This window comes from Miniopterus schreibersii (assembly GCF_964146895.1).
Source record: "Miniopterus schreibersii genome assembly, chromosome: 4".
Classification (NCBI taxonomy): Eukaryota; Metazoa; Chordata; class Mammalia; order Chiroptera; family Miniopteridae; genus Miniopterus; species Miniopterus schreibersii.
In genome coordinates, this window is record NC_138105.1 from 67,132,628 (window position 1) to 67,156,270 (window position 23,643).

General features: G+C 53.3%; 1 protein-coding gene across 7 annotated transcripts in view; it reads right to left on the reverse strand.

The window, feature by feature from the left end:
- Positions 1 to 21,679, reverse strand: part of PTPRS (protein tyrosine phosphatase receptor type S) — a 99,279-nt gene extending 77,600 nt beyond the window's left edge. For all 7 annotated transcript variants that reach the window (XM_081137205.1, XM_081137204.1, XM_081137203.1 and 4 more), the window contains exon 1: positions 21,409 to 21,679. The gene's annotated coding sequence lies outside the window, so the exon portion shown is untranslated. The remainder of the gene's footprint in view (positions 1 to 21,408) is intronic.
- Between the last annotated feature and the right edge of the window lie 1,964 nt (positions 21,680 to 23,643).

Consider the following 23,643-nt stretch of genomic DNA (forward strand, 5'->3'; position numbering starts at 1 on the left):
CGGAAGGGAGAGTCCCTCTTCTCTGCTTCCAGAAGCAACCTCTGCTGTGGGTTTGTGTCGATCTCTGCAGATCTCCCCCACACAGCTACAGACCAAAGGGAACACCAGAATGCAGAGTGGGTTTTTAAGAGGAAACTGTATCATCCTGTTTGTGTCATTTCCCATCTTGCGTTTTTTCCCATGACATCATACACACATCCCTGGCCTCCTTCCACCTGCCTTACAATCTTCTACTACAAGCCTGGACCCATTTATTACGATCCCCTGTTGCTCACCCAAGGCCATGATGAGTCTCTACACCCCTGCCTCCCAGGCCCTCGGGGAAACATTTGTCTCTCTCAATGCTAAGAGGTGGAGGGATGTTTTCACATCCCCTTTGAGCCTGCAAACAATGCCTCTAGAAATGTATCTGACAGACCATCCCCCTGAAAGGACACCTGTAGAAAGTCCTCACAGCACGACTTGAAATAACATACGTGCCCATCAACAGTGGCTCAGTTAAACATATAACAGCACAAGGGACCAAGTAATGCCACAAAAAAGTTGTATTTCTTAGTATTATGAGATTGGTGTCACAGCTGTGAAAAGGAATGGGGAAGTTAGATGTACGATTATGAAATTACTTTTAAGATACTATATTTTTAAGTGAGGGGAAAAAACACACCAAGGTACAGAGCAGCATATAAAGGACGCTAGCATTTGGTTAAACAAAGGAGTATAAATCTACTCGCCTACTAAATGTTCACAGAAGAGCTCTCCATAACCGCACTGTCCGAAACGGTAGCCACGGGCCGCACATGGCTGCTTATATTTAAATGGAATACAATTTAAAATCCCAGCCCTCAGTTGCACTAGCCACATTGCAAATGTGTACGAAGACAGGTGGAGAGCATTTCTATCAGTGCACAAAGGTTGAACTTGACTGACGCAGAACCAGGGCGGCAGCTCCAACCCACAGGCCAATTAGGCTTTACTGGCACGTGGCCACGCCCATTGGTCCCTGCACTGTTCTGGCTGCCTTCTCGCTACAATGGCAGAGTTGAGTAGCAGAGACAGGACCCTTCAGCCCGCAAAGCTGAAAAGATTTACTATCTGGTGCTTTGCAGAAAAAAATCTACTGATCTGTTCTGGGGGAAGGGAACTGGGGATGGGGAGGGAGGGGGGCAGCAGAGACTTTCCATCGCGCATTCTTCTGCATCTCCGTAACTGTGCCCCAGGTGTATGCACTATCTGGCCAGAAACATAAATTAAAAATAAAAGATGTTGCGAAGTGGAGATGCTTATTTATTCTCCTGCTGGTGGCATTCTGGATATTACCAAGTTCCAGACAATTGTGCCAAGAGGATGGGCAAAAAATGGTTATCTTGTTGTTTTAATTTGCATCTCCTGGGAATCTTTAAATATAGATAAATGTCCATCAACCTCAGACTCTTAAAGAACAGAGGACAGGGGCCCCAGCTATCTCATTCGCTCCAGCATCCGCAGCATCTGTGTGGGAGCAAGCAAACAGTTGAAGCCCAATAAATGCACATGAAGGACTAAGGGAACTGGGCCCAGGGATGGGGCTGCAATACAAGGGATTGTTGGGGCTGGTGGGGGCATGGAATGCCCAGGCAAGCTTCCCTGAGGCCATTTCACCAATGGACACAGAGCCAGCCTGGCTCCTGGGCAGGCCAGAACTGCCAGTCCCTTGGGCAGAAGCCTGTATACATCCTTCTGGGGGGGCAGTGCTCAGCAGTGGGTGACATGGATAGGGCGGGCAGGGGTCCTGAAGCCGTGGGGGTGGAAGGAACCTCAGGTTCCAGGCCTGGAGAGAAATTATATATTCATCAGAATCTTAAACAAAAGCCCCACAGCCGCCTGTCAGCCAGGCTCTTGCTTTTATGGTAATCGGCGATGAATTACCCACAATGCCCAGCCAAGCGCAAGTGGTTCTTGGCCCAGATCCTAAACTAATTTTTATATGTTCGTGTGTATATAATTTCACTCCCTCGCTCCCATTTCTCTTCCATCATTAGTGGGATTGGGTAGGGGGGTGAGGGAACCCTGGATAGAAGTCAGAGGGTGCTCATCTGGTCCCTCGAGCCCACCTGGCACCAGCCCCTCGGCCCAGAGCGCGTGGAGGCAGGAGTTGAGTGCAAGCTGGAGCCAAGGGGAACCTGGAAACCACCAAGAACTGAAGCTGGCAACCCCTGGGGTGGAAGACACACAGAAAGGGAGGAAAAAAAGGAGCGGGAGGGGAGGGGAGGGAGTGTGGGCCTGTGAGTGTAGTCAAACTCCTGCTATGTGCTGTGTGCCCTGGGGCAAGTGCCTTAACCTCGCTGGGCTTCTGCCTTCTGGGCTGCAAATCAGGGCTCCTCTACATCCCAAAATGGAGGCCTCCATGACTCTCTGAATTTCTGCCCCAAGGGCCCCAGTTGAGCTTGGAGTTGGCAAAGCCCCAACCCGAGCCCCATCCAACCCCAAAGGTGTAGCTGGGTGCTACTCTAAGTGCTTTGTACATAGGCTGAGAAAAGAATGTGCCTTGCTGAGGGCACTGGCTTGTTTGCAGCACAGGGACAGGGGCCCCAGATCACATCCACCACCTCCAGAAGGCCCACACCAAGCCTCTAGGGAGAACCAGCCCCTTTGCCTTCTGGGAACCTTGGTGGTTATCCTGTAATAGGGGGTTCCCCATGCCTACCCTTCTTGTCCTTGCAGATGCTCGGTCAAAGATCTAGGAGTCATCCTTGATTCCTTTCAATCTTACCCTCACCCAACCACATGGCCGATCCCACTGGCTTTTGTGAAAAATCCTTCCAGAATCCACCCACTTACTCCCTCTCCTCTGCTCCATCTGGTTCAGCCCTATCATCTTCCACTTGGACTAGTGCAGTCACCCCCACCCTGATCTCCCAGATCCTGCCCTTGCCCCCATGGTTTGTCCTCCCGGCGGTGGCAAAAATACACTGAGAGCACCTGAGCCAAGTCCCATCCCTTCTCTGCCCACAGTCATTCAAGGCTCCCACCTCCCTCGAGCTAAAAGCTCAGACCCTCCCCACAGTCCACAAGGCCCTGCACAACTTGCCCCCATCCTCTCCTCCCTTTCCCCCTCACTCACTCTGCTCCAGTCACACGGGCTTCTCTGCTGCTCTTCCAATAACCCAGGCATGGTCCAGCCTCAGAGCCCTTGCATGGGCTGTTCCCCCTGCCAGAAACACCTTTCCTCCAGAATTCCACACAGTTCACTTCCTCACCTCCTGATAGTCTTTACTGAAATGTCACCTCCTCAGACAGGCCTGCCTAGATTCAGTAGCTAAAAATAGCCCATCCTTAATGCCTAACCCTTTCCCTGGCTTCATTTTTCTTAAAAGCATGGCATCCAGTAGGCCGTTAATAAATACTTGTGTATTGTCTTTCTCCCTGCTACACTCCATGAAGACAGGGCTTTTCCCTCTGTCTCTGTACCACTCTGTTCCCAGCACCTGGGTCAGGGGCCTGGCATATCCATTGGTGAATCTAGACCCTCAGCAGGGTTCTGGGCCCAGAGAAGGAGCTATGATTGTTTCCACAACACTCAGAAGCGTTTCTCAGGGTCCGAAAGAAAACTTTAGGGCTGAACCATCCCCTGGAGGAATTGGTGGGGAGGGGGTGGCAGCCTGCACTGGCTCTTGCAGCTGGCTCAGTGGGAGCAGCCAAGAGCAGCCAAAGAAAGAAGAAAAACATTCCTGTCCCACAGAGCTGCTACAGGGAGGCCTGCACTGGCTCACTGGTGACCAGAGTGGAGATTGTAAACACTCTTTATAGGTGACCGGGCAAGATCCAGCGAATGCTAATGAGGGGACGACATGTGGAAAAGGGAAGAGAAGAACAGAGCTGTATTTGCTGTTAAAATAACAGTAGCAATAATAATAATTGCTAATATTTTAAGACCATGTATTATGTGCTAGGCACTGTTCAAAGTGCTTTACATATAACATCTCACCTAATTCTCTCCACTTTACAGATGAGGAAAGAGTCTCAGAGAGGTCAGGACACTTGTTCAAGATCACACAGAACAGGATATGTGGTGGCAAAGCCTGCCAGCAGCCAAGCTCCATGCCTGGTACACAGTAGGTGCCCAATAAATGCCATGGATGCCTAAAGGCGAAGTGAGCTGAGGCACGGCTCACATGTCCAGGCGGAGACGGCGGGAGTTGCTGAGCAGTCAGTCGGGTGCTTGCTGGGGAGGAGAGGGAGGGCTGGAGCAAGGAATCAAACACACAGGGAATTGGGCCTCCGAGAGCAAGGCGAGCAAGGTGGCTGGCTCAGAGAACAATTGGCTGCCAGTCTCATTTCCTCCTGTGACAGAGATGGGCAGGCCTGGCCAGGGCCCACGCCTGGCATGGAGCCAGAGTCAGCAGGGACCTCCCCACCTGTCACCCATGATGTGTTCATCAAGAGCGAGGTAAATGTCATAACCATCTGGGGTGGGTGGCAGGAGGGAGCATAAGGGGGCACTTCTTGGGTGGGGAGGGGACAGCCTGGCCCAAGGTCAATGTGGCCCCTAGCAAACCTGTTTTCCCTCACTGCCTCAGTTGGACCAACCTACCATTTAACCTCTGTTTACAGAGAACCATATGGTGAGAGGTCTAAGACCACAGGTTTGATGAGAGTTCAGTTTCAGGCTCTGTTCCTTGCTTATTGTGTGGCCTTCAGCAAATCATTTCCCATCTATGAACCTCAGTATCCCCATCTGTAAAATGGAGTTGTCACCCCCTGGCCTGGGACAACCTTCCCAAGCCACAAACTTCACATTTACAGCAACTCTCACTCTGAATTTTGGCTAAACCTCCGCCTAGTTCTGTGGCCTCAGGCAAGGGGTCTGAGCAACCTGGGTCTGCTTTTCTTCATCAGTTAAAGGCTCCTTGTTTGCATCCCTGGACTAAGCCACACCTGAAGCTGGTATATTCTTTTTTTTTTTTAATCAATATCTTTATCGATTTCAAAGAGAGGAAAGGAGAGGGAGAGAGATAGAAACATCAATGATGAGAGAGTCATTGATCGGCCGCCTCCTGCACGCCCCTGACTGGAGATCGAGCCCCGATCTCCTGGATCATAGGTCGATGCTCAACCACTGAGCCACGCTGGCCAGGCTGCTTTCCTTTTTTTTTTAAAACTGATGAGAGACAGATCTGTTGTTCCACTTATTTGTGCATTCACTGGCTGATTCTTGTAAGTGCCCTGACAGGGGATTGAGCCCTCAACTCCGGCGTATCGGGACGACACCCTCACCAACTGAGCTATCTGGCCAGGGCCCGATTCATCTGCTTTTATACTAAAGTCAGTTTGATTTGGGTTTGTTCTCCTTTCAGGCTACAGGCCCACTGTGTGTTTGAAGCTGAAACCTCATTAGTGGCGGGGCAGGGAGCTGAGGGTGTTAACCCTTAGTTATCCCTGCTCAACAGTCAACTTGTTGAAGGACTTCAAACAGACCCAAACTTCTGGGTCTCAGGTCTTTCAAAACACAGTCACCGGAAAGTCACACCCACATGGGTGGCATCATCCAGATCTGCGACTGAGAGCAGCAACCATTTACATCTATGTGCTGGGCCCAGTGCAAGGTACAAGATTAAACAACTACTTCACCTTGAGGACTCGCTGTGACTTTGTATGGGAAGGAAAGCCTGCCAACACTGTTCCCTCTGCCTGAGACAGTCTTCCTTCCCCACTACCCAGTTAACTCCTACTCAACCTCCACATCTTAGATCAGCTGCTGCCTCCTCCAGGAAGCCCTCCTTGACCTTCCCTCCCATCCTTTCTTCCTCTCCCCATCCCAGTGCCAGATCTGGCAATTTCCATGCTTCACTGAGATTAAGGTGCATCATTATTTTACATACCAATAAGAGGGAAAAAACACTGCCAATTAAACTGGACACGACCTCCTTATCACAGAGAATTATGATTTGATAGTTACTGAAAGAGCTTTTTAGACTTCTTTGAATAGAGATTTTGGTCAGCTTTCTCTCCTGAACTAGGTACAAAATGGAAAGTGTAAGTAGAGGTTCAAGTTTTCCTAAAACTCCTCTGTGTCCCAAGCTCAACTCTTCTGAACTGCTTTTTAACCCAGACTTGCCAATTTGGGGTTTTACGCACGGCACAGATCCCTGTGTTGCCAGGCCAAGAAACCTAGCATCTCCCATGGGCAGCTGCTCCAGGATTTCCCTCTGAGCTGCCAACACCCCCTTGAAGGGGTCCACAGAAGGTACCAACAATGGCTGAGGCTCCTGCCCACTGTCACATGGCCCGAGCAATATGGTTTGTCAACTGACACTTTGGAGGCTGCAGTGAGCAAGGCAGGAATAACCACTCTGACTAAAACTGCCTGGTGCACCCTGGCCAGTGTGGCTCTGTGGTTAGAGCCTGCATACTGAGGGATCATGGGTTCGATTCCCAGTCAAGGGGCATGTACCTGGCTTGCAGGCTTGCAGGCTTGATCCATGGCCCCACTTGAAGCATGTGTGAGAGGCAACCAATTGATGTCTCTCTCACATTGATGTTTGTTTCTCTCTCTCTCTCTCCCTCTCCCTCTCCCACTCTTCCCTCTCCCTCCCTCTCTTCACTCTCTCTAAAAAGCAATGGAAAAAATAACCTCAGGTGAGGGTTAAAAAAAAAACAAAGTGCTTGGCGCATAACAGGTGCTCAAAAAATATTTCTGGATGAACAAACGTCACAGAGAATTAAAGTTCAGAGAGGTCAGGCACTGGTCACAAGTCACACAGCTAAGCAAGAGGTGAGGGCAGACTTTGAACTGAGGTCTAACAGAATCGCCAGCTTTGCACTGGTCTGCGCACCTCAGCACTTACAATGTCTTTTCCTAAAACAGGACAGGGTGTGGAACCCAACAAACCTCTCTACTAAGAAAACTAAACTCACACAACCTTTAAAAGCATGTGGTTAATCTATGAATTAGGAAGAAGTGATGGCCGTTAAGTACTTGGGGAGCAAGCTGTACCCCATCCAGACCCAGCATCAGGTCAGCTTGGCTGGCTACCCTGTCACCATGCAACATCTAACTGTGTGACACTTGTCAGATGATTTAACCTCTCTGGGCCTCAGTGTTCTCATCTGTCAAATGGGTATGAGTCTTTCCCTCACAGCTATTGTGAAGATTAAAACTACAAAAGGTACACAAGTCTGCCTTCAAATTCTATCTCAAATCTGACCACTCCTCCCCGCTCCTCTGTCTCCACCTGGTCCAGTTCCATCACCACCCACCTGGACTAGGGCAGTTTCTCCTGCCTGGTGAGGACCACCCCTGCCCCCACGCCCCTCCCCCACAAAGGCTGCCCCTTCTGCCCTGGTCAGACCACCCCTGCCCTCACCCCCACAAAGGCTGCCGCTCCGAAGCAGCCACCAGAGGGAGCCTGTGAGCATCTGAGTCAGGTCCCAGCCCTCCTCTGACTAGATCCCTCCAGGGCTTCCACCTCCCAAGGGTTAAAAACCCAAGTCTTCCCCACAGCCCACAAGGCCCTACACAACAACCTACCCCTCCCGTCCCTGCTCCCTCTCACTCTCTCTGCTCCAGCCACATAGGCCACCTACTGATCCTCCAACATGCCAGCCATGGCTCTGCCCCAGGGTCTTTTCATGGCTATGCCCTCTGCCCAGAACATTCTTCCCTCACATAAACACTTGGTTCCCCCCTCACCTACATCTCACCTTTACTCAAACTGTCACCTCCTCAATGAAGCCGCCCCTACCATCCCATTTAAAATGGCAACCCTCATCCCTCCACCCCCCAAATCCCTTTTTTTCCTTTCTTGCTTTTTCTTATCACCATCTAACACGACACATATTTTATTTTGCTTACTGTCTCTCTGTGATCAGAACACGAGCCTCACAAAAGCAAGCACTTCCTTGCCAGCAGAGCCCCAGCGGAGAGCCCAGCACACAGTAGGTGTCTGAGAAACTCCCTGGATGACTGAAGGCACGGATGTGGGGAAGGCAGTGGCTGCAGCCGAGCCAGCCGCTGGGCGAGCATCGGAAGCGTCCACGCCTCCTCCAGCAGGGCCCTTCCTGTCCCCATTTCAGAGCCATCCCTGGACTCTGCCCTCTGCCCCCTTTCCTGAGTCTCCAGCTCCAGTCTAAGCTATCCGGTGGCCCAACACCTGCTGAGCAAACACAGGAAGAAGGGGCCCCTGCATAGTGCCTGTGGCCTGGGCTGAGCATGTCCCTCCGGCCAGTTTAATCCCTGCCCTGGTGGGAGAGAGGACCCTGAGGTTGATCCAGGACCCCGAAGTCAAACAAACAGATCAACTAGAGAAGCTTCCATCTCACTAATCCTGTTTCCAGAAAGAGCTGGCCCACAAAAGGTGCCTGATAAATATTTACCAAATAAACATATTATTTACAAGCACCATCTCACCCTCACTCTGAGCCCAGTGCTGCTCTAAGGGGTTCAACTTAGTAACTCCTCCCAAGGACCCTGGCAGGCTGGGGTCATCAGTATCCCCATTTTAGAGATGGGGACACTGAGGCCATGAGAGCTGAAATCACAGCAAATAAGGAATAGAGCTGGGACTTGAACCCAGGCCACCTAGAGCTAGTCTTAACCACTAATTTACACTGTCTCAATTAATGACAAGAATAAAACATTAGAAAAATGCCTATAACTTCTACAGAGCATCAGCTGTGTTTGAGGCCCAGAGAACTTTGGCCATTTGCCTAAGTCCTGAGATGTTCCCATTTCACAGACAGGTAAACTGAGGCTCAGAGAAGTTCTGAGACTTGCCCAAGGTCAAACAGCCAGCAAGAGACAGCACTGGAACTCAAACTCAGGGCTTCCCAACCAGTCTTGGGACTGTGGGCCACATGTCCTGCCTGAGCTGCCATCAGCCTATGACAGAAGCTCTTTTGGCTCTGCCAACCAGACATCCCTCAGCAGCCATGCCTTGATGGAATATTCATAGGGACACACAGAGCAAAACCTAAATGATAAGTATCAGGAATGAGAAAGCAGCCCTGTGGATGACAGGGCTTCTTCAGGCATAAAAGAGGGGTGAAAAAAACCACCTAACACCAACTATATTTTTAAAAATCCCACAGCAGTAAGGAGACTGGCCCGTCAGCAAGGCGTCACATCCGTGGGCAGGCAGAGGCCCCGGAAGGCTCACAGGGACACGGCTATTTTAAAGGGGCTATTTCTGGAGGCTGAGGTGAGAACATGGGGGCGAGAGAAAGGATCAGGAGCAGCCACTGGGACTGACTCGGCCCGCCTGGACTGGCCAACTGGTTGGGGGCAGGGTGAAAAGGGAGAACTTGGGAGCCACCTGCTTGGTGCAAGTGTGGCACTGCCACCAGCCAGGTGGAAGACCTCAGGCTTCATTTCTTCTCCTGTGAACGGAGCTCTGTTTGTGCAAAATATATGCATTGAGCCCTACTGTGTACAGGCGCTGCTGTGGACATAGCAGAGAAGACAGGCCAAAACGCCCCCTGGGGAGCCCCAGCCAGAGCAGGAAGCAGATGACAAGCAAGATACACACAACAGGGAGATGGTGACAAGTGCTTCGAGTAAAAGCAGAGCAGGAAAGGGGAAAGTGGGGAGCTGGGTAGAGAGGCAAATCTTGCAACTCTCAATAGGTAGGTCAGGGGAAGCCTCACTTAAAAGCAAGCAGAACCCTGGCTGGTGTGGCTCAGTGGGTTGGGTGTCGTCCCACGCACTGAAATGTTGCCAGTTCAATTCCTGGTCAGGGCATATGCCCAGGCTGTGGGCTTGATCCCTGGGATGGGAATGCAGGAGGCAGCCGATTTGATGTTTCACTCTCACATCAGTGTTTCTCTCTCCCTCCCTCTCTAAAACTCAATTAAAAAAAAAAATCTTTAAAAAAAAAAAGAGGAGAGAGACCTGAAGGAGACAAAAGAATGCACCATTTCCTGAGGCTCATGTACTGCTACCATTAGGATCCAGTTGGACTGCGGGTGCCAAAAAACCTGTGAGAATGGCGTAATTTCTCTCTCCACATCAAGTAAGCCCCGAGGGTGGCCTTTCAGGGCTATCGTGCCCACCCCACAATCATTAGGGCTTAGGCTCCTTCCATCTCTTTGATTCCCTCATTCTTACCCACGATACCTGCTTCATGGTCCAAAACGGCTGCCTGAGTGCCTACCATTGCCTCCACATCCAGCTGGGGTCAAAGGGAGCCTGCACCACCTCCCTTTGAAGGCATTTCCAGGAAATCCTGCTTATTTATCCCACTGGTTAGAACTGAATCATACAGCACAGATAGCTTCAAAGTACAATGGAAAATGTTTCTTTCCACCAGGTGGCCATGTGCCCAGATAAGTCATAGGATTCAACTGCTATGGAGAAGAAAAGGGATACTGGGACACCCTGCCACAAACATGGCCCAGTGGGGTCAGGTCTTAGGTTGCAAACCAGTGCATCTGGGACACTTTGGCCTTGAAAGTAGAGATGGAAGTCACTGGGACCAGGCTCCTGCCTCCACACCAGGATGGTTTTCACACATCCCAGGATCCACCTCCCCCAAAGCTCCAAAGTCAGAAACAGTGCCCAAAGCCCAAGATCAGGCTCTGTGTTTTGGGGGCACCCTTAAGGCAGAACCCTACCCGCAGTCTGCACTCCCCAAGCGCCAGAACCCAAGGCTCCAGGCATCCCCCCCATCCTCCCTCCTGCCTGCCTGGTGAGGACGCCTGACCAATTCATCTCCTTCTCCTCAGTAAACAACTGTCAGGGAAAATAAATAGTTTTTAATAGGCTCATTAATTGAATTCAGGGAGAAATAACCTTCTCCCCAGGCCGCTGAGAAGGAACACTCAGATGCAAACAAGAAAGTCCAAGCAACTCAGTCGGAAGGCAGGAGGAAACCCGGCCTCCCAACAAGGCTGGGAGACCCCCAAACAGTTCTAGCCACATCAGTAACAATGGCTCAACCGGCAAGGGGACCATTCCTGTCCCAGGCGTTTTCTAGCCTTCTGGAGGTTGGAAGTCTCCGGTGAGTCTAATGTGGCTTTAATGTCTCAGTAGCCCTAGGCCTCTGCTCCAATTCTGTGGCAGCAGCCAAACTATTTAATGTCTTTTTTTCCCCTCCCATCACAGTTTTTGTCAAGTCCCACCTACTTATATCAAGGACATACCAGTTTCCCATTCATGAAAGTAAGACAAAGTATTCTCTTTTAAGTTTTAAAAGAGAATGGGTTTCAAGAAAACTACTTAGTCATTAGGAGGACCAGGCAGCCAGGGCAAAAGGCACATGTCACAATCAGTGACTGAAATTTGGGTGGTGTCCAGCAGAGCACTAGACAGGGAGTCCAGAGGACTTGATGTAGCCTTCAGGGTGACCTCAGCACAGACCCAGAAAGTCAGAACTGACCCCCCATACCTGCCAAGGACTCTGGCCACACTAGTGTGACTTGGTTTCCCCAGCACGGTTCAGGTGGTTCCTGGACAGGCCTCCTTCCAGAGTCAATCACAGCGTCAGCCTGGCCTGTGGTTCATCTGCCCAGGGCTTGCCACTGGCCCCTGCCAGCCTGCTCTTGGCACTGCAGCAGGAGGCTCCAGGCATGACTCCACACCACTGAGACAAGCCAGACTTGCTTGACCCAACCGCTCCCCAGCACCCCCAAACCCTATCCTCCAAAACCCTATACACAGGTCTCCCAGTTTGCTCCCAAAGGGCGTTAACCATCACATTGTACTGTACAATGTTTATGCCAGTACTTTCCAGGCATCTATGGTATGGATCCTTCTAACCACCCAAGAGAACCTCATATCCATTTTACAGACGAGCAGACTGAGGCCCTAGCAGATGGATCCACTGGCCCGGGGTCACACCACATATGAGGCCCTGTCAAGACTCCAGTGTGGGCTTTTCAAACGTCTAGTTCAATTCCCCAAAGAAAGCTGGCCCGTTCCTGGGGGCCTCCTTGGTGTCTTCTCCAGCAATCTGGCCAGACACAAAGGGTATCAAATGAACATCGGGGTAATTGAGCCTTAAAATCACCTGTCCTGGTTACTATGCACTTTTTGGGGTCCCAGCTCCTTTGGGCTTCTCCCAGGAGACAGGAAATCTCATGGGCTATTTTGGGGTTCCCTGACTCTCAATGGCCACTCATCACTGCTTCTCTACCAGACACCTCAGGCATGCAGAGGCTCAGAGACAGCTAAGTGAGTAGCCAAAGTCACACAGCACCTCCACTCAAGACCAGTTCTCCAGATTCCCTGCCAGGGCTGAGTGAGCTGAGCAGGGTCGTCTAGGCTGCTGAGGCAGGGCTTTCCCAGCCATGACCTACCCGTCTGGGACAATCAGTAGGGGACGGTGATGGCTGCAGAACGAGCAAGAGGGAGAGGGGAGTGGAGAGGGGAGGGAGGCCGGCAGGGACTCTGCTGCCAAGGGGGGAGTCCGGTGCCTCATCCAGTGAAGCAAAGCAACTTCCCTAAAGTCACACAGCTTGTGAGAGGCAAAAACAGATTTGAAACCCAGACCTGGCCACAACAAAGTCCCTCCCTCTGCTCTGCTCCCAAACCGCTATGGGAAGCAGCCCTCTGGCTCCTAATTGCTGCATAATAGCGAGGCCCACTGCAAAATGAAACTGCAGGGCAACCAAAAATTATTAAGAATTTCAAGAAAATAACAGCAAAGCATTAAACCAAGTGCAGACACTTCGGAACCCCTACAACCACAGAAACGACACCGCAGTTTGGCTTGGGGTGGGGGCAGCCCTGACAAAAGGCTCCAGCCATTCCAGTTTCTCATCCCCACTATGTGCCTCTGTTTCCCTCTCTGCAAGATGGGGCAATAGCTGCCACATCTCAGAGCCATTCTAAGGATGAAAAGAGAAAATGCAAACAAAGCCAGAGCCCAGGACCAGGTATGCAGCGCGGGCTCTGCGACAGGGGCTCAGTGCCTGCTGAGGTGATCTCCCCTCCACTGCAATTGCTGGGAAACCGTAGGTTTGGGACTCCATCCTCAGCCCCCTACCTGTTCGTGAAGATGGGGGCGGGAGGACACACTCAGTCCCCACCTGTGTACTCCAGGTGCCTGGCACCATATCAACATGACACCATTTAATCCCCAATGACGCAGCAGGCAAGCTTTGTCCCCATTTCACGGATGAGAAAAATCAAGGGCGGAGGGAATAGTGGGTTGCCTCACACAGCTGGGGAAGACTGGTGTCAGAATTTGCAATGAGAGTGCTCAAGCCTCCGAAAGCCCTTCCCCAGTGGGGACATAGTCCAGGCTCGCAGGGCCAGGTGGGATGAAAAGGAAAAACACAAACCTGGATGTGGCAGCCCCTCCACGTTCCAGATCCAGCACCATCGCCAGAAGCCGTTCCCGATCGCTAGAATCCACATGTCAGGGGCAATTACCTGCTTCTGATAATCAATTGGGCAGTGGGGCAGGACAGGTGCACAGCGGGAACCCATCAGTAATCTCAGCGTTCAAATCCGACAGGACCCTGCGAAGCGTGGGAGCTGGACACCCACAGACAAGCCAACAGCCTGATTTCTCACGCCGCCGCGGGTTTGAGCATGAATCAGGGTCTCCCCATCGGCACTGATGATACTGGGGCCGGGTCATTCCCTGTGGGGGGCAGTCCTAGGCACTGCGGGGTGTTGAGCAGCATCCCTGGCCCCCCCACGCAATGCCAGAAGCACCCCAGATGTTCCCAGACATTGCCGTATGTCCCCCAGGGAGCTAAACCATCCCTGGTTGCAAACCACTGCAATAAATTCTTCACAGGATACTGGTGACCCCCACGCCCCAGTCTTGAGAGCAAACAGGTATGTTCGGGAAAAGACAAGAGTGTGAGGAACGGGTCTTGCAGCCAGAAGATAATTCACAGGCCTGCCCCACGGGACCAGCCGGCTTCCTTCTGCTCAGCATTTAATTTAAGTCAAGTTTATCATTATGACCAATATTAATATAATCAGAGCCAACGTTTATCGAGCGCTGACGTTGGCCCAGGCCCTGTTCTCGTCCCTCCCATGGGCTGTTGGGCCGGTGCCTCTAAAGAACCCATCAAAGTGATTTCAAATCTTAAACCCATTTTACAGCCCAGGAAACAGAGGCTCAACAATGGCAAGTGAGGTAGTTCAAGGTAACACAACCAGCAAATGGAGATGTTTTAAGAAAAAGAAAGATCTAAGGATGTGAAATGGGGCAATTTCATGTAAAATCTAGATTTCTGGTTTTTCTCAGAAAAACTGGCGGATCTGGCTGTAAAGCCACTCGGGGCTGCCCTAGAGGCTGGGGGAGCGCACCTTGCCCACTCACCCACTGCCATTACCTGCCAGGCCCTAATGGGCACTGGGTTTGAGAATGATGTTCCTGCCATGTCTTCCTGCCTTAGTTTCCCCCTCCAGACTAGTGTGAGGGGACCCAGCCCACCTTCCAGTGGGGCCTTCCACCTCTTACTTCTGCTTCCCTTACCTCCGGCCACACAGGTGGGTGCCCCCTCCTTGCTTTGCACTTGCTGCCCCCAAATACCATCTCAGAAAGGCCCTCCATGTCTCCCCAAGAAAAAATAGTGGCCAGGTGATGTACTAGGTGCCACCGGATTTTCAGCCTTAGAACCCTACTGTAGTCAATATTTTTTTGCTTATTTATGTCCTCACTATCTCCCCCAATACACTGCAGGGTCCAAGGACCCAGCTTGCCTTATTCACTGCTGTAGCCCCAGAATTTCGTTTTTATTTGCTATTATTTTTTAAAAAGAAAGGAAAAGTACTTACATAGTGCTTTCTCTCTGCCAGGCTTAGTTCCTATGCCCCTCACAGTACCCCTATCATGAGTGAAGCATTGCCAAAGCACCCATTTTACAGATGAGGAACCTGAGGCACAGGACAGCTATGTAACTAGCCTGAGGCCCCACAGCCAGTGAGCAGCAGAGCTGGAATTTGAACCCAGAGTCCGGCTCTCAAGTTCTCTGGCAGCTGGTATTCAACAAATAATGGTTGAATGAAGAAATGAATTGGTGAATGAGTGAATGGATGGATGGTGGCACATCAAGCTTGTAAACTGACCTCCTGAGCACTCCTCAGTGGGACCGCAGTCAAGGCTGAGACCTCACAGCTGTGAAGTGTTTCTGTCCTCCCCCTGGGCACTCACTCATGGATCCTGGCAGTCGGGGCGATCTCCTGGAGTCTCAGGAGCACCCAGAGCCTTCTGAGGCAGTGCCTGCCCTCCCCACCAGCCCCACCTGGCTCCCGTGGCTCAGATCCTACCAGGCACCTGGCCTGGTCCTGCTGCAGAAGTGGGGCGGCCTTGATTACGCAGCCAGTGAAGGGGAACGCCCCAGTTTGCAGTGGCTGAGTCATCCCGACATTTCTCCATGCTGGACCCCATGGAGGGATGGGGGGCTGCTAGGAAGCCCCTGCACAGCAGGTCCCACTAAGTCACAATGCATTGCTTTATACATATTAACTCATTTAATCCTCCCAACAACTCTGCTTGGTGGGTATTATTACTCTCCATTCTACAGATCTGAAAATAAAAGCAGAGAAAAATTGAGCAACTTGCCTCAGGTCACACAGCCAGCAAGTGGCCAAGCTGGGATTTGAACCCAGGCAGCCTTGGTCCAGCATCCAGACTCTTCTCTTACCCTCTGAGAAAGACAGCTGGGAGCCCCAAAGCCTCCACAGTGACTCTCAGGTGCCCCCAGCAGGTGAAATGTCATCAAAACAACTTCTTTGACAATTGGGCAGAGCACCAGACTCTGCAGCAATTAAGACTTCAGCTTCTGGCATCCTTTGGCCCTGGGTAAGATTTCTCCCTCAGTCATTTACAAGCTGTGTAAACCCAGGCCAGTGAAGACCCCTCTCTGTGCCTCAGTTTCCCTCTCTGAAAATTGGGACTCCAAGAACAGCAACTGAGCTCACAGAGGGTGTGAAGGTTAAAAGCATGAGGACATGCCTCGTGTGCTTACTCGGCATAGGCCCTGGCATGGAGTGCCAACTCCAAATAAGTTGGAGCAGCTATTATTATACCCCCGACATCCCCTCATTAGCTGATCACGGGGTTAATTATAAGCGGCATTAAATTATACACACACAGACGTGTCAACCTTACTTCCCCAGAACCCCTAAATTTCCACCAACACTCAATTACCCACACAACAGCACAACAATAGAGCATCTTCCCAGCCCTCTCTGCCCTCCCCCCCACCTCCACCCGGGGGGTCCCAAGCCTCTGGGGCTGCATCAGACACACAGCATCTCATGTCCCAGCTCACCAAGAAATGGGCTGTGGCTGCCCTGATCTGAGATGAAGCAGCACAGAGGTCAGATAACCAGCCCAAGCGTGTGCACAGATGAAGCAGGGCAGGCGGTGGAAGTCAGGGCTCTGACCCTGAAGCCAGAGACACAGCCTCATTTTGCTAGCGAGAAGGCTTCCGCACAAAGGGGCTCCAGGGCAGATGCGAGGCCATACAGAGAAGGAGAGGAGAAGGAGAGAACCAGGAGAGAAACTGGGATTTTCAGCTTCCCCAGTAGGACTCCTGGCCTTCCTACAGGGGCCAACAGCAAAAATTAAAAAAACAACAACTCAGAAGTCACAGAGACCACCACCTAGGGAGTTCTGGACAAAATCTGCCCCTTGGAAAGAAAAATGACATTTGCAGTTTGGCTCCAATTCAGACATTTTAGGGGGAGAAGTCACTGCAACCCAGAAACCGAGGCTCCAAGCCTCCCACCAGAGTGGAATCCACAGGACCAAGAAGGAACCAACAGGGATGCTGGACAAAACCTGGGAGGATTTTCTGGTGTAGGATCTCTTTAGCCTTGTCCACTCTGGGGGTGCCTGGATTCCAGTAAAGAGGAGATTCCAAGGCCAGGCCAAACAGCACAAGCCCCCAGGTCCAGTCTGACCAGGCCTGGGGAGGGGCATGGGGACCCACAGCTACTTGGAGGAGGGGGAAAAAGGAGACAAAAATAAAGCAATGAAAAGCCCAGGCCCTGTCCATGAGTCACTCCCACCTGCTATCTGATTTTCGCCTTTGCGGAAGTGTAAGCCAATTGATTTGTTCATACTCCCCATGCACCCCCACACACACACCCCAGAAATATCAGCCAGAGACAAGACAGAAATGGGATGTTAGAACTTTTTTCCTTTTTTTTTTTTGAGTGTCTTTTATTTCCTTAAAGAAAAAAAGGGGGGGGGAATAAGCCCTCATTCAGTATCCTTGAGCTTCTAAAAGGCAGAGGAGGTGACAAACTGAACCACAGGGCTAGGAGACCCAGGTGTCACTACTTTGTGCGTATCTCAGAACTAAGATGTGTCTGTCTCTAGGCTGTCCGTCATTGTAATAGGGTAGCATGCACTTGAACCTCCACTCCATCCAGCACCCACCTTCCGCACCCTACAAGTCAGCAGCTTTCTGGTTCCAGACCAGGTGGTAACAAGAAAAAATTTTAAAACCATTTGAAAAGTTCTCAAACCCTGGTTCTCCCTAAAACAGGCAATGATGTAACTTTGTCCCGCACCCATGGCGGGTTTTTGTCGGGTTGGCACATGGATCCTGTTCAGGAACAGCAGTTATGCCTTCATCTCCCCTTCTGTCCCCACTAAAGGCTGAGCCACCGTGCCTGGTGGGCAGGTGGGGGGTCTCTCCAAATACCCAACCCCGGGCATCTTTTGCTGCACAGAAGGACAGGGCAAGGACAGCCTGCACCCGGCTTCATGGGAGACGGACATCCTCCTGCTTACAAATTCTGGAAGAGGGGATGCCCACCACAGGAGAGTGCCAGGAGGCTGCCCTGGGTGAAGAGAAGCCGGGGACTCTGGTGTCTCAGCACCCTTGCCTAGACCCCCGTCTCCCTTCAGAAGCACGAGACCCCCACAAAAAGAGCCACGGCCTGCAAGGCACCACCAAGCCCACCACACTCTTCAAGAACCTTCAGCTGGCTCCAAATGACTCCACAAATGGAGCCTAATGCAGTCGGGTGGGGGAAATTGCTCTCAGCTGAAAACATTAAGCTTCGTCAATTATTCCCCAAACCTGCTGGGTTTATAAATATCCGTTTTTATTTTTAGGGTTTTCATCCCCACCCATGCTCTCTCTCCATGCTTCCGCTATATTTCCCCACACACACAGTCGCGGTAGGTTCTAAAGTCACAGTTAGCAGGTGAACACAGGGCAGAGGGTGCCAGGGTGGAAATGCCACGCTATGCCTCAGTCACATCGTCCCTGCCGTCCCTCCCCCGTCCCTCCCCAGCCACCTTACTCGACGCTGATAGTCGTTCAGGCCCCTCGGCCGATGGAATAATCAGTAGAGCCACAGGTCTCCTGGCGCCCAGATGCTGGAAGCAGCCGTTGGAGTGTGTGCTGTGCTCTAACACCTGTAAAATGCTGTTCAATGCTGACCCAGAAGACAGGAGGGGAAACTGAGTCATCCTTGGAAATCCATTTGTCCAGCAGATTTGGATTTGTCTCCTTGACCAGGCCGAGGTCTGGGAAATGCCACGCAGAGCCCCACACTGTGTTCGACCCAAATATAAAAGAGAATGGGTGGATAGTGATGGCTCCAGAATCATCCACCCAGATGTCACCACTAATCCCTGACATCCAGGGAGCTTCTCCCCTTCCACCTGCTCCCTGAGCCACAGTCCCAGTGTTGGGAGAAAATGCCTCATGACTCCAAGTGGACACGTAGAGATGCCCGGAATCCCCAGGGAAGCAGGGGAAAAAGAAAGGCTCTGAGAGGGGAAGACCATGGTCATGGACGTTGATTTCTATGCAGCAGGCAGGCACCTGGTTTTCAGTGACCTTCTCTTGGCATCCACCACAGGCCTAGCTCAGGGGCTTGCAAGGAACCTTTCTGAAAGAGGGTTCCCCAGGGAGCCCAGCACACCACCCCAGCAGTGCCCTCCAAAGCCATACCCCGACAAAACCAGAATGACCCATCCCCCATCTCCCAAAGGGAGTGGGTCAGGCTATCAAAGTCCACTGAAATGACAGCACCAGCCCCTCCCCCTCCATTACCCCCTGGGGGGGTCGATGTCACTGGCCCAGGCGGCAAGAATAGAAAAACGCATGAACTCACCAGGCAGACCAGGTCTCCCTCGACGTTTTGTTTGCCTGAGCCCAATTATACCAACTCTCAGTGTGACAGAGTATGGCGGTGGCAGCCCCCAAGGGGCTGGGGCGGCTGAGCCCCATGAAGAAGTGCACTGTCATGGTGAAGGTGCCCCCACCCCACCCCCACCCCTCCACCCCAGGGACAGGCAGAACAAAGCTTTCTGGAGAAGAAGGGAGACTTGGACAGACAGCAGGCAGCACAGGCAGCAAAAGATGCCCAATGAAGGGCATCTTGGGGGGCAGGGGAGTCCAGCCAGAGGCATAGGCCCAAGTTGGTGGGCTCTGGGATTTGGGGGCACAGGAAGCAGCCGCCCCTAGCCCCAGCTGCCTGCCATCCTCAGCCAAAGTATCAGCTGGCAGAGGAAGAAGATAGCTGAAGGACAGAAGGCTAGCGAGATTGGCAGGGGGAGGGGGTTACAAAAGAAAGGGACCCTGGGAGGGGGAGGGGAGCTATGCAAATGGTAGAATCAACTGGGTTCCTCGGCCATTAATAAAAGCTTCAGCAGCAGCAGCTGGTATCATAGGAGTATGGGGAGGGCTGGCTTCCTCTCCTCGAAGGCGGCAAGCCCGTCGGAGCAGGAAGCAGAGTGCCCCAAACAAAGAGGGGCCCTCCCCCCTGCACCCCAGGGACAACTACATTGAGAGTAGGCCAGAACCCCAGCAACCAGTCTGGATGAAGGCCACCGGAGGCCCAGAGCGGGTGGGTCCCTATCCTGGGGACCCTCCAGAACCCTCCGAATTTGTCCCGCTTCTTAGAGCCCTAAAGCCCAACCTGGACGCCTCAGACACCCCGCTTCACCAGCCCGGTTGCCCAGGCTGGTTTGTTCAGGGGTTTGACCAGCGGCTGAAGGGCCCCATGCTCAGAGTGGGAACTCCCCCTGATGGACACGGGGGGAACAGGGAATCCCAGCTGAGACCAGGAGAGGGAGGGGAGGTGCCCCTCAGATGGAGACGCTGGGAAGGTTTGTTAATTTGGGGAATGAGGTCCCTAGGGGGTGGCTAAATTTGAAGAAGGGTTGCGGAGGAACGGGCCTCTCAAAAGCTGCATATTTACGGAGCTACTAGAGGAGGATTTGAAATGGGGAAAGGGTCACGTAGGAGGAGGGTCCAGATTGGGGGGGTGTGGCTAAAAAAAAAACCCAGTTCGCAGGGTGTTCCCTCGTTTGAGAATTTTGGAGAAAAAGCGGCTGAAGGAGAGTTCCCCGATTTAGGGGGGTTTCGTGGAGTGTCCTGGATTTATAGGGGTAAGCACTAAGAGGGGGGTTCCTGAATTTGAAAGATTTCCATAAGGAGCAGTGAACTTGGCCGCAGCCTAGCCGAAACCCTTTCGCCCGGGGCACGGAGTTGGGCACTCTAACTCGGGGAGCCTCCCCTCAGGGCAACCCCCATCCCCCTCACGCCCCCTTCAACCTGGTTCCGACGACTCCGCCCCCGGGATGACGTCACCGACCTGACCCTCCCAGCCCCCAGGGGGCTCCAGCGGCGTGCAGAACCCCCGGGGCTGGCGGATGTAGGGGCGGCTTCCCCTCTCCAGGGACCCCCAGCGCCCTGGGGAGGTCGGGTGCCGGGCGCGCGCTCGTCCGCCCGCCAGAGTCCCTGAGGCTGGGGGCGAAGCCTCGCTTCGCCTGGGGGGCTGGAAGGGGAAACCAGGGCGGCAGAAGGGTGGGGCAAGGCCAGGGTGATGGAGGGGCGCTCCCCTTTCAAGGGAGAGAGGAAGCCGGGAAGACGCTCGAGGGAGAAGGCATCGACTCGGGGGTCTCCAGGGGATGGGGACTGGAGAGGGAAGGCGTCGGGCAAAGCAGCCAACCTGGGCGCACCTGCCGGTCCTCCCTCGCTCGCACTTGGAGCCACCCGTCCCGGTCTGGTCTCCATTCCGGGGCGTCTGCTCAACCCCACCCCCAGCACAGCGCCCCCTGGCTCCAGGACCCGCCCGGGGTCCCTCGCGGGTGCCTCCGGGGCCAGTACCCCCTCCACACATGCACGTACCCCTGCGCGCCTTCGCCCCGCCCGCAGCCCGGGTGGTGCAGCCGGCGGCGCTGGGCAGCTTCCAACGCCGCGCTCCGGGCGAGTCCAGCCCAGCCCCCTCCCCCGCCGCGGCGAAGCCCCCCACCCGCCCGCCGAGCCTCCCCGTAGCCCCCGCCCAGTCCAGCCCTCGCGGGCATTGTTCCGATGCAGCTGGCCGGGCGCAGCGACTGGGCATGCAGCCGGCTGCAGCGGAGCGTCCTCCGAGCACAATGGCCGTGCAGGCTTCCCCAGCACAAAGCCGGCGCGCTGCCCACTCCGCTGCCACCGAGACCCCCACTGGAGAGCTTGCAATTTTAGGGTAATTCAGGATTTTTGTTCTCCCTTTACCTGGAGGCTGGCTGGGCTGGGCTCCCCCGGCTCTGTCCCGCTTCACATCCTGGCTGTTACATGGGATCCGAGCGGAGCCCGAGCGCCAGCGGCTCGCGGCATGCGCGCGCCGGCCGGGCTGCCGGGCGGGCGGCGCGAGGACACTCACTGCGGCTCGCGCTCCCCTCGAGCCGGCTCGCGCGCCCCCCTTCCAGCCGGTGACGTCATCCCTTCCGCCAGCGCTCTGCCACGGCCGGCGGCCGCGGGGCGGGGCCGGCATGCGCGCGTCACTGCGCAGCCGCGCGGCCGCCACGCCCCCCCGGCCAATGAGGTCGCGCGGTGGCGTCACGTGGCCGCGGGCGTTTGAAGGGCCGCGCGAGCACGTGGGGTACACGGCTTCGCGTGACACGTGGGCCGCGGCGTTAGCGCGAGGGGCGGCTCCGGCCCCTGGCTTCCTCGTGAGCCCCGGGGCCCCTGGCGCAAAGGCCACAGCGCTTGGTATGCCCCGCTCCAGACTGCCAAGGCTCCCCAGTGCCCTGGGAATAAAACCAGCCGTCTCGCCGCATTCGCACCCACCACCCTGTCCTCAGAGCTCCACGCTCCAGACAAGCTGGCTCCTTAAAGTTTCAACCAACTGCTCACTCCTGACCTAGGGCCCTTGTCCGTGCTGATCCTTTGTCTGAAATAGTCTCTCCAAGATCCAGTTTCTGCTCAAAGGGCAACTCTTCAGAGACGCCTTCCCTGCCCCGGGCCACCGGCCGCCTCACACTCCATCCTCTATCCGTCATCCTGGTTTCATTCTGGCTCCAGGGGCTCGTGAATCCCTGTGTGTTGGTTGATGGACGAGGGAGCATTTCCTGCAGAGCGAGCACTTTGCAAACATCCCACCTGATGACGTGTCAGCTGCCCCCGAGTCAGGACAAACCGCCGCTGGAACCCCAGCTCGGGAACTGCCGAGCTGCGTGGGGCTCGGAGCCTGGGTGTTTCCACCTGCAAACTGGGTTTCCCTCTCTGGTTTCCAGGCCCCCATCTGTGAAATGGGGTAAGGCAGCCCCTGCTCACGTGGAGAGTGTAAGGACGAATTGTGATAAGGTGCCGGCCTAGCCTGTCGTTGGTGCTTGAAAATGGGATAATGAGAAAACAAGACAAAAATTAAAATAAGCCCGGCCAGTGTGGCTCAGCGGTTGAGCCTGGACCCGTGAACCAGGAGGTCAGGGCACATGCCCGGGTGTGGGCTCCATCCCCAGTAGGGGGCGTGCAGGAGGCAGCCCATCGATGATTCTCTCATCATTGGTGTTTCTCTCTCCCTCTCCATTTCTTTATCTGAAATCAATAAAAACATATTTTAATAAATAAATAAATATAAAAGAAAAGGATGACCGTGGGAGATGTGAGTGCTCAGACACCAAACAAGATCGCAAGTGGAGTCACTGTGTTCTGAACATGTTGAAAGAGTTTTATTTCTTCAAGGTATGTATTTGGAGAGGGCCTCATACCCACAAAGGAACTCAAGTTTAGAATTTGAGGGGTTTTTCCTCCAAAATCGTTGATTCATTCATTCCAGGCCAAAGATGCAGATATAAACAAAAGGCATTAACCGGGGAACAAAATGAGAAGGCGGAAGTCATAAATAGGAGAATAGAGAGGAGGGAATGAATAATTAAACAAGGAACCTAAATTAAGCTTGGAGTTTCCCAGCGGCCAGTGCAGCGGCCAGGTTTGCAGAGCCTACTTTGTCCTTCCTAGGTGCAAGACCCTGACCTAGCCGTTGACAATCCGGCCTTGGTTTTTTCATCCATGCAATGGGGACACGGCCCCATTTTAAAGGATCAAGTGGATGGTCCCACAAACTCTGAGCATGGTTTCTCAAACACAGTAGGTGCTCAAGCCTTGCATGCTCGAGGAGGCAGAGTGAAATGAGACTGCAGGCTCGTGGGCATGGCATGAGCCCCAGCTCTGCCACCTGTTTAGGGAAGGAACCTTGAAAAAGTCACTCTGAGCCTCACTATTCCCATTTGTAAAGAGGGGACAACTACATCTGCCTGTGAGGGTTCTTTCAAGCAGCAAAGGAAAACGGGCATAAAGTATGATACAGTTCCCCGGGAAATCTATCCCTTCAGGCCATTAATCTGTACCAGGCTGTTTCATGGTCTGGGACACAGAAGTAAACAGGTTAAAAAGTCCTGCCCTCCAGGAGTTAATAATCCAGGGGAGGAGGTAAACCAGGTCTCACTCCAGGTAAAAACCCAAGTCTCT